This window comes from Mercenaria mercenaria, chromosome 5, assembly GCF_021730395.1.
Source record: "Mercenaria mercenaria strain notata chromosome 5, MADL_Memer_1, whole genome shotgun sequence".
Taxonomy (NCBI): Eukaryota; Metazoa; Mollusca; class Bivalvia; order Venerida; family Veneridae; genus Mercenaria; species Mercenaria mercenaria.
The window spans coordinates 54821237-54831917 of NC_069365.1; the positions used below are offsets into that span (position 1 = coordinate 54821237).

General features: G+C 32.8%; 1 protein-coding gene across 5 annotated transcripts in view; it reads right to left on the reverse strand.

The window, feature by feature from the left end:
* LOC123557260 (uncharacterized) overlaps positions 1–10681 on the reverse strand; it is a 291086-nt gene that overhangs the window by 28806 nt on the left and 251599 nt on the right. Inside the window, exon 1 of one of the 5 annotated variants that reach the window (XM_053543621.1) lies at positions 683–775. The exons of 1 other annotated variant lie outside the window; for it this stretch is intronic. The gene's annotated coding sequence lies outside the window, so the exon portion shown is untranslated. Of the gene's footprint in view, positions 1–682; positions 915–10247; positions 10341–10681 lie in introns of those variants that run through there. 3 more of the 5 variants (XM_053543620.1, XM_053543619.1, XM_053543624.1) reach the window with 3 other exon arrangements.

Consider the following 10681-nt stretch of genomic DNA (forward strand, 5'->3'; position numbering starts at 1 on the left):
ATTTCATACTGGTCTATGTATCAGTACATGTTTTGAATAAAACGCTTTGTCGTAGTGAACTTCGCGGAAACCCATAAAAATCAAACAGCCTTGATAACTATATAATTTAATATTGCATTCACCTAGTAACAGACATTTGACATACTTCAGTCAATAAATATTTTTACTTACCATACACGATTCACTTGACAATAACCAGTATTCTTCGAACAGAGTGTGTTCCAAACAATTTGACAGCGAAATGCGATGTTTACTTCTTACCGGAAGTAGAGAAAAAAATAGCACACGGTGCATGATAACGGACATTGGAAAATACTTTTTCCCCCAATAAATATGATGTGATATCTCAGTATCCTGTAGTGATATTTTTGAGGACTTTTTTCTGTGTGTTATCTTGTGTATCTCTACTCATTCCATGCTAAATATCTCATGTTGGATTTAGTTTGACCATATGTTTCACTATAACCGGCCTATATATATAAAAAAAGTATATATAGGAGGGGTCATTTTTATATTTAGCCATTTTGGAGCATTATAGATAGAATTTCAGGCTCCTGTGCATAGGCCTACTTCATACTGTTCATACTGTTGTACATAGAGGCCACATATGAATTAGATCCATAAACATAACGAAATACAATCTAAACTGTGTTTGAGAACGTTAAAAAAAATAAAGTCTTACCGCTGGTTTTTAATTCGCAATAAGTATTCACTCTCAGAAAGATGAAACTGGAAAAGAAATGGATAGAAATTACCTACTTTTTAAATTGATGGAACGACAGGTCAGCTTCAGCAACAGAACTGTGGTTTCTCGTCTGTACACTGCAGTGTAAGTTGGCGTTCTATATTTTGGGAACCAGCAGAGACGTGAAAATTTGTGGCCGTCTTCGATTCGTCAAGTATTGTTAAGCTATGGCACTAAATGCACGGGGTAAGCTACAGTCGAGCTTTACACCACAAACGCGTGCTTAGATGGCTTTGGCTCCAGCATACTTAAAAGATCTTGGCAGTGGGCGAACGGATTTCTGTCTGCATTAGCGCAGTTAGGGGCTTTCGCAGTATGATTCTATGATAACAAGAGTTATTGTTTATTGAAAGGTCAGTCTGCCCAAAGTTTGCTCTGCCTTAATTACAATGTATTACTGTCTCATTATCAAACTTTTTTTGATAAATATATGATAACTTTAAAAGTTATATCTAATATTTGTCACTTGAACAAATATGTTTGTTAGATACATAATCATAAAAAATAAGAAACTTATTTAGTAATATAAAAAAATTATTATGAATTTCGGCATGTTTTTAAGGAAACATATTTTTATTTTTGCAAGTTCTGTCTTGCTATGTTGACCACTTAAAACTTAGTAAATGATATTTGTTTGAGATGTTCACAAATAAAAATTGGACTTTTAAAGAAAATGTATGTGTCTATTTTTTATTTAACTGTTTTCTGAATATTTCAAAGAACATTTGTCGGATAATTAAAGATCTAAAACTCCATGTGTTTTTCAATATCATGAAATACAGCACGAAAGACTATTGAAAGTGAAAATTCAATATGAATGAAACCATGGACATAAATAGATATGTATAAATGTATGCATTATTCCTAATGAAACGCAAACATATCGAACTATCTGTGCTAAACGCGACTGCTGATAAGCCTTATTTGAAAAATGAAAAATCGATAATCTTCCGTAAATTTACGTTCATCTCCGAATTTGAGCGGGAGCCATATAAATGAATATTTAATTTGCCTTCAGCGGCTCAATGGTATGACGTGTTTACTTTATGAAGAACATAATTTTATTCCAGTAACTTATACATATAGTATCTCGTTACATACATACAATTTTATGATTTCATGATTACGTGATAAACTCATACAATCTTTAAGTAAAAAAAAAAGAAAAGAAACATACAGCAAATTGTGATCATATTTTGTGAGTTTAGTTTAAACATAGTTTATTTCAAACAATAATTGCAACATTTACAATTCATGATACATATAGTACAGATGCATTATGCCTGAAAAAGGATCAGAGCCGAAAGTAACAGCTTATAGAGGTTTTCTCCTACAATTACATATTGTTATAGGTACAGTACGACAGTGTTTATGATCTTGTCTGAAATATGTGATTTTTTTGTGAATGGAGAATAGACGGTCACATATTTAACAGATGTTGTTATATCATAACTGCACGGTATGATATCATATGTTACACATATTTTACAAGTTATACAGTATGGTATGACACCCTGACAAACTTTATACAAATTGCCTGCTGCACAGTAAATGGGCCATTTTTTTCATAAAACATGTAACTGCATTTTATTTATAGAGGAACATCTGTTTCAAGTTTTGTTAAAACTGTTTTTAATGTGTCTTATTAGTAGTCAAATGCTGCAGTAAAAATAAATTACATAATCAACCCCAAAAAAAATTGAAAGCCATTTTATGGCTGAAAATAGGCCGTTTTTTCATGTAATGCGTTAGCATTGGATTTTTACACTTTTCAAAAAATGCTACAGTATTTTCAAATAACAAAATATAAGTTTGATTTAATACCTTTAAATAGATAATTTTATTACCTTTAAAATGATGTATAACATTGTTGATCTCTGAAGTCGTTACATTTTTATGAATATGATAATAAAAAGTGACTCGTGTAACACCACTGTTTTTAACAAAAATGCTAAATTTTGAATTGAACACAAAATGTCTTAATTTTACATATTCAAAATAATTTTCTTGCTCACTGTCTTACTATGTATTTGTAGAATATGAAAAAAATGCCTGCAGCACGTATCAATGGACATTTTAGTAAAAAAAGTCCATTTTACCACCCAAAAAACCATTTGCGTGAAAAAAAGTATAACGTCCGTCCCCCACTATTATTTTGCAATTGAATATGAATATATTGATATTAATTACTTTCATATATGCTTAATGACATACCTATCATAAAAAAATGAAAAATAAATAGATCTGCAGCCTTGCTGGCAAAAAAATGATGAAATATCAAAAGTTATGTGTAACGTCCGTCCCTGTAACGTCCGTCCCCCTATATATGCTTTTCTTAATTTTGTACAAAATGCAGTGTTTTAATGTTTTGATGGTAATATCTGATACTATTATTTCACAAGAGTATGTAAAAAGTATGAAATTATCAAAAACAATGTTGAAATTTTTTTTCCTCCATACTTTTGAGTATTTTAAATTGAAAACTAGAAAAAAAAACCTGAAAATTGGAGCAAAAATCTTGGTTTTTTATGCTATGTGAGGAAATTTAAATGAAATTAACTCCTGTTTGACAGGACATGCAACAATAAGTAATAAATACATAAAAACATTCATTTAGATTTATATGATGTTGTATCATCTTCATCTGAAAAATAGGGGGGACGGACGTTACAGAAAAGGGACGGATGTTACAAAATTGTGATAACTGAATATTTCTTATATTCTGATTTTGTTATCCATCAGTAACTTTTTGTACTTTATTTATTGATAAATAAAGATGCTGTGTGTTAAATCATTCCCAATAAAACATTTATTTACAAATATGAGGACATTATTCAAAAGAATAATATGTTACATGTAACGAGACCCCTGCTGGAACAACAGCTGGCTATAAAAACAACATGAGAAAAATAAACAAAACTGATAAAATGGATCCACTTAACTGGGCCCAATTTATACATGTATATATCTCTGGATCCTTGTAAGATTCTAAAAACAACACTTACCCTCTTAACGAGTGTTGTATAAACACATACTTTGGGAAAACTTAAGCGTTATACAAGGTGCCATAAAACTGGACCCTGTATATACATTTCTGGCTCCATACCTAGTCTTGTAAAAACACTGACTGTCTTAATGAACCTTGTATATACAAAGTGATTTCTTTTGAAAAAATGAGAAAGGGGAGGAGCTTGCTGTCATATGCAGATTAGGAGTGGGACTAAATGTGTGAAATTCTTTTAAGTTGAACTTATTTTATGATCCAGGCTTATGCCAGTGATGATGGCCATACGGTTGTGTAGACCCTTAAATTGAATACAAAAAATTCTAAATTATGATCATTTCATAAACAAAATCTGATGTGTCATGGCAATGAATCACAGATATTTTAAGTAAATGTACCAACTGTTGTAGAGGGTCCAGGGTATTTTTTTTAAACTCATATTAAGGACCCAAAAAGTATTTTAGTCATTACAGCATATTTTTCCTCTCCTAATGTCCTTCCTTCAATCCCCAAAACTGGGGAATAGAAAATACTGTCTATCTAAATGTATTTTCAGCATTACTTTCAGATTACATACTTCAGGGATTTTTCTTAATCTATGAATATGATTTATAGCGCTATCTGTGAAATTCAAAATGAAACAAAATGATCCTCCACACCTCAGTTAAAGAAGTGTTTGATGTCAGAGCTCTTATCCCCTTCTTGTGCTGAGATGATGATTACTGTCACTTTCTTAAAAGTGTATGATATTATATGATACATATCATTTACATGTTCATGAAAAGAAATATTTTAATACGTTTTCTCATTTTGTTCTGTTTCGTTTTGTTTAATGCTTCAACATAGTTTTTGCAAAAAAATTGTTAGAAATTATGGTGAATTTGTAACGTCCATCCTCATTTACTTAACTCTAGCAGTAAGATGTACCATTACCACACACATATCTTTTATTGAATGACATTAGCATAATAATGAAAATTTAGAAACACCTTTCATTAAGTCAGTGAATACATAGGACGAACACTATCAATTTCCTGATTAAAAAATACTGTTTCCTTTTTCTCTCCATATTTTAAAACTCTGATTCAGCATATTTCTTTTTATTTTATTACTTTGTATCATTTTTCATTCATCTAGATAGGTTTAACATTAACAGAATCTGTATTTATTCAGTAAAGCAACATTAAAGCTTAAAAAACAAATGTATATAATTAGTGTAACGTCCGTCCCCTCGTAATGTAACGTCCGTCCCCCTTTACCATCAGTTTCTCTTTACTAGTTTTGAAGCCTAAATAAAAAAGAAATATACAAAAAAACTGAATTGTTTAATAACTTATGTTCTTGTGTCTTTATTTAAAAGGTTGTTATCCAATTAAGTGTAATATTATAAATGGTAACAGGAAAAATATGAGTATGGCTGTTTTTTTCCTTCTCTGCTTCGACAGGTAAAATAACAAAAAAAATTTTTTTTTCAATTTTTGGCAAATTTTTTATAAGTTTCTTGTAAAGATGTACTGGTTTACTGATTTGGTGAATTTTCTCATCTAAATGACAGTAAACAGCTTCAGAAACAAGCTTTTTACATTGCCATGTAACGTCCGTCCCCTTGCCCAACCACTGATAGAAAATGATGTATAAAAACAAAAATCAGCAAAAAGTTATCTATTAATTTACTTTTTCATGAAGTTAAAACATACAACTTCATGAAAAAGGCTTAACAGGTAAGACATCTTAACTTTAATTTTTGACTTTGATGCTAACACATTTGGCCCATTTACTGTGCAGCAGGCAAAATACCTTATACACGCATTAAGAGTACCAAGTGAAGTACGTCGATTGCACTAAGGATGTATCAAACATAAATAACATGATTGGTCGAAATGCATAATTGACAAATTAATTGAGTAAAATGTAAAACGAACCGTATGTACCAACATATGCAGAGGTGCCAAGCCGCCAGGAGAGGGTCGCATTCAGACCATCTTCATGGCAGCACACCCTGTGTTGCGTAGTAAGCAACATATGAGTGTCCCTTACCCCACGGCGGTGTCCACCGCAGGTGTAGGTTTCCATGGTTGACGACTCGGCAATAGCTTTACAGTACCAACTTTACAATTTACAATGAAATGCTAGTGGTGGAAAGAAAACGTCAGTAAATATCTAGGCAAAAAGAGCTATTATCATATAACACTTTAATGTTGAGTACTTTAATGTTCAATATTAATTTTCGATGAGCATTTTAAGTTAGATTGATTCAATGCCAAAGCATATCAATTCATTTTTTTTTTTTTTTTTTTTACATTTTTACTTTAAAATAATTTTATTATTGGATTGACTTACTGAAATCGCGTTATTTTTAATGCTAAACCTAAATTACTAAATGTCAATATTTTTTCTTCTTAATGCTTGTTTAAAACACGTTATCTACCTACCTTTTTTCTTATTTGTTAAAAACGCAAACTGAATTTGAATAATTCTTCTTCTTTTCTGTTTTTATTGTTAAAAGCACATAAACTGTTTGCGTACAAAGAATGAAGGTTTATCACGTTCTTGTTTTTGCACACAATAAAATAAGTTTCATCATTTATTGTACTGTTGGTTTAAAACAAGCTTTCTTTTTCATATAACGTAATAAGCGATGGAGTAATTACGAGATAATTAAAATTGGTACTGACCTCCAGATAGGACAACAGATTTGCTCACATATCAAAAAATTGCTACTGTATTTCTTTAGTATGCCTTCACTACAGACAAATTAATTTCTTGCAATCCTGTTTCATACATCATCGTGGTCTGGACCTCCTGCTGTGCTTCTTGTCATCCCATATATATAATTAAACAATTAAAAATTGTTACATAATCGCTGATAAGCAGGGAATAAGGTTGGAACTGTGGAACTGTCAGTAGGATTAAGATGGATGTGGGGGATGTATATAGTGAAGTGGATCTAGGCCATTAAACACAGTCCACCCACATTTAAAAATAATCCACAAATGTGCTGGCGCCCTTTGGTTATTCATATGCGTCTGGTCCTTAGAAAAAATCTTAATGGGGACTATAGCTTGCTTTTTACCATTAATTATTAATATATGCCATGAAGAAAGCTTGCCAGATAGGGTCTTTGTGGTATCTGGGTAAGGCACCTTCATGCACAGCAAATGCATAGTGATCTATATAACACACATGAGAAATCTGGCGCAACATACATAAAACATTAATGGTCAAGACTTAAAACAAGCAGGCAGAAAGTACCTTGGTAAAATCTGTCAGGAAACATTCGTTTAGAGTTCACTACTAAGAGGACTAACAACATATTTGCCTTCTTCAGGAGAAACCTTGCAAATTGCCCGCAAGACCCAGTCTTACGAGACGCTTGCCAGAATTATGAACTTGGCTGAGTTACTGTGCAGCAACGCCGATCTAATACGACTAGAATCAACATATAATTATATACTTTTATGAACTGTATTATCGGTATGATGTTATTGTTGGAGAAAAGAAAAGGAAAGTTGTCACAAAGTTATGTTGTTGTTGTTGTTTTTTTTTTGTAATTTTTATTAATAGCTCTTACTCTGGTTGGAGACATATTAAGTATGCAATTTTAACAGCGATTTCTGGCAGTCACCGTTAATTACTCAAGAAGTAAAACGAATTGAACAATTTATGGGCATAATGAAAATCTAAATTACTGAACAAGTGCAAACGTTTCATCATAGTTTAACCCTTCAGTCTCGATGAAAACGCAAAGTCCATTACCATACACAAATTGTTATTAATAATCTATCGAATTCGCGGCCGTGTTTTTCCGGGGATTAAAGGATTATAAAAAAAACAACTTCTGTTTCCTGTCAATTGTAGTATATGTAAAACAACGAAAACATTATATCATCTCCTGGTTTTGATATACATGTGTATTAATTTTATGCTCCTCTCTGCAAATACCAATTTCAGTGTTCGCATTGATTACAAGACCTCTGGACGGAATTGATAGGGCTTTAAGGTATTTGATACTTAATAGAACTGTTTTAAAAATGGCATTCGCTTGGTATATTCTTAAAGTTGACCCTGTTTTGCAATGTGTTGCAATTTTTAAACAACGTTTACCGTGCCGTCTTTTATAAATTCTATATAATTTATGATATTTCCTCAAGCTCAAGTAGAGACAAATTTCAAAGTGATGGCCATTGGCTAAAATGTTTGCAGAAAATTCATTATAAATGTACCATTAATTTAGATGAAAGAAACGTCATACTATAGGTAAACACTTATAAAACACAAAATAAAACTGTCAGTGTCATTTTCTCTAGGATGCCTCAAGCAAAATAATTTAATGAGACAGAATTCCAACTCCAACATTGAAAAATTAAGGTCGAGTCTTGTGGGACTGTTTAAAATTTTGTCAATCCATTCAAAAATAAGCTTGGGGCAGAAGAAAATATAACTTTAGAAAGATAGTAACATTGCCGTTGTAATAAATTTACTCACCGGTTGCCATTACTTCATAAATATATGTCCGATCAAGGCTTTATTCTACGTTTTTCGGATAAATGACGTTACGCCATTACTTCCGGATTATCAAACGTATAGAACTATCTTAACTGTTTAGTGTCTTGAATCACTGTCTAGTAATATTATCTGAGGTAGTGCTTGAATGACAAATTATGGGAAAATGGAGCAAAATGAAACCTACCTACTTATATATCTATCATTACTACCTATCTATCGTTACTACCTACCTACCTATCAACCACCCACCGTCCTTTCTTCCTACCTACCTACCTACCATCGTACATACCTACTTACTTCTATCTTTTCATCGGTCGTTACTGTCAATCCCCTCTTTCGAGTGTTGTGGACAGGAGTGCGTGCCATAATATCAGTGAAGGAAAAATATTATAACACTAAGTATTGGGAAAGTTCCTTGTAGATAGTGAACACATGAAATAAAATTAGATAGTATCCGACGTTTAAAATAAGGTAGAAATAAGAAAGTAAAATGTTAAAAACAATCCTTGCTGACTTAATAGTTTAATTCTTTGACAGACTGCGTGAAAGGGGTTCAAACTAGACATGACAGCAATGTAACGTGGCAGACCATTCTAATGTACCCTACGTGGCATTTTGAAAAAAAAAATGAATTTGAAATGATCTGTGCTAACATGATCCTTGTGGAGACAATGAGGGCTTATGTTTGGCGGGAATTCCTAACAGGAGGTTGGACATAAAGGCGAAGAACACTGAAATAAGTGGATTTATAAGTCATTTTAGCTCGACTATTCAAAGAATAGTAGAGCTATTGGACTCACCCATGCGTCGGCGTCGGCGTCGGCGTCCCGATTTGGTTAAGGTTTTGTATGTAAGCTGGTATCTCAGTAACCACTTGTGGGAATGGATTGAAACTTCACACATTTATTCACTGTGATAAACTGACCTACACTGCATAGGTTCCATAACTCTATTTTGCTTTTTTACAAAATTATACCCCTTTTTCGACTTAGAAATTCTTGGTTAAGGTTTTGTATGTAAGCTGGTATCTCAGTAACCACTTGTAGGAATGGATTGAAACTTCACACACTTATTCACTGTGATAAACTGACCTACACTGCACAGGTTCCATAACTCTATTTTGCTTTTTTACAAAACTATGCCCCCTTTTCGACTTAGAAATTGTTGGTTAAGGTTTTGTATGTAAGCTGGTATTTCAGTATCCACCTACGGGAAAGGATTGAAACTTCACACACTTATTCACTGTGATAAACTGACCTATATTGCACAGGTTCCATAACTCTGTTTTGCTTTTTTACAAAATTATGCCCCCTTTTCGACTTAGCAGTTTTTGGTTAAGTTTTTGTATGTAAGCTGGTATTTCAGTATCCACCTACGGGAAAGGATTGAAACTTCACGCACTTGTTCACTTTATGAGGTGATAAGCACTGTGAAGGTTCCATAACCCTTTTTCCCATTTTTACAAAATTATGCCCCTTTTTCGACTTATAATAATATACTTGTAATAATTCAATTGACAAGGCTGTTGAATAGTTGAGCGTTGCTGTCCTCCGACAGTTCTTGTTTAACTGACTAAAGTTGTATAAATTTGTTGTGCGAAGTATCTCAAATAGTAAAAATAGCAAAAAGTATCCATGTCTCTTTTTGAAATGATTTCCCCCTCCCTCCCCTTTGATTATCTGCTTATGTTTATCACAAACAATTTAAATTGGTTTCAGACAGGGCATATAGTACTCGATCTGATTTGGCAGGAGTGTAAGATACTGACTTTGGAAATTGCATACGTATCTTGCCAATGACAATTTCTCTAACCTTTAAGTGACCTTATCGAATGAGATTATCATAATTTATACAATGATGTTGACTAAAGTAAACTTCAGTACCATTGCGTTATTAAACACTTGATAGATATTGAACCCAAATTATCTTTCTTCATCGAAATGTTTAAATGAATCCTGTAAATTCGACATCCATTCAAAAGCTAAAATTCACCTTTTCTATCTCAAATCAATTTTTATGGGAATGAGCAGAGCTGTACAAGATAAATTAGTCTGGAGTTCCTTCCCCTTTCACTACGTCACTGTTTGCAGTACGACGGGAACCAGACTATTTAAAGATAAATTTGTTGTGGATTATAAGATTCTTTCACTGGTTGTAGGTGCAGATGGGAATATCCGGCCTCGAGGGTAACTGTTTAGGCGGTAACGAGGCTCTCTGCCGAGTTACCGCCTAAACAGTTACCCGAGAGCCGGATATTTCCATTTGCACCTATAACCAGTGACAGAATCTTTTTCTTGCATATCGATTTCAAGAAATAATAATAAAAATAAAATCAATCGAACGGCTTTCTTTTTAGAACTATTTCTAATAGCAGTGTATTTAAACAAAGCGCGGGAAACCAACGTCCGTAAACAGGAAGGACGTCA